This window comes from Dipodomys spectabilis, unplaced genomic scaffold (genome assembly GCF_019054845.1).
Source record: "Dipodomys spectabilis isolate Male_0828 unplaced genomic scaffold, ASM1905484v1 ptg000053l, whole genome shotgun sequence".
NCBI lineage: Eukaryota > Metazoa > Chordata > Mammalia > Rodentia > Heteromyidae > Dipodomys > Dipodomys spectabilis.
The window spans coordinates 6,613,204-6,613,454 of NW_024870730.1; positions in this window are offsets into that span (position 1 = coordinate 6,613,204).

Here is a 251-nt window from a genome sequence, read left to right on the forward strand (position 1 = left end):
TTTAAAAAACATGATCACATTGTTTCTCCGTAGATGTATGAAAGTATAGTAATGTTACCTAAAATCAAATAGCAAATGAGAAGTATCTTTCCTAGAGATGAAAAATACACAACTTTATTCGTTACTTAGTATCTGGAAGAAAATAAGCCTGAAATATATAATAGTGTTAGAACTATGCAAAAATAATTTTGTATGAAAAAATATTACACACAGAATTTATATGAAGAGAAAAACTTTCAGAGAGAATCCAA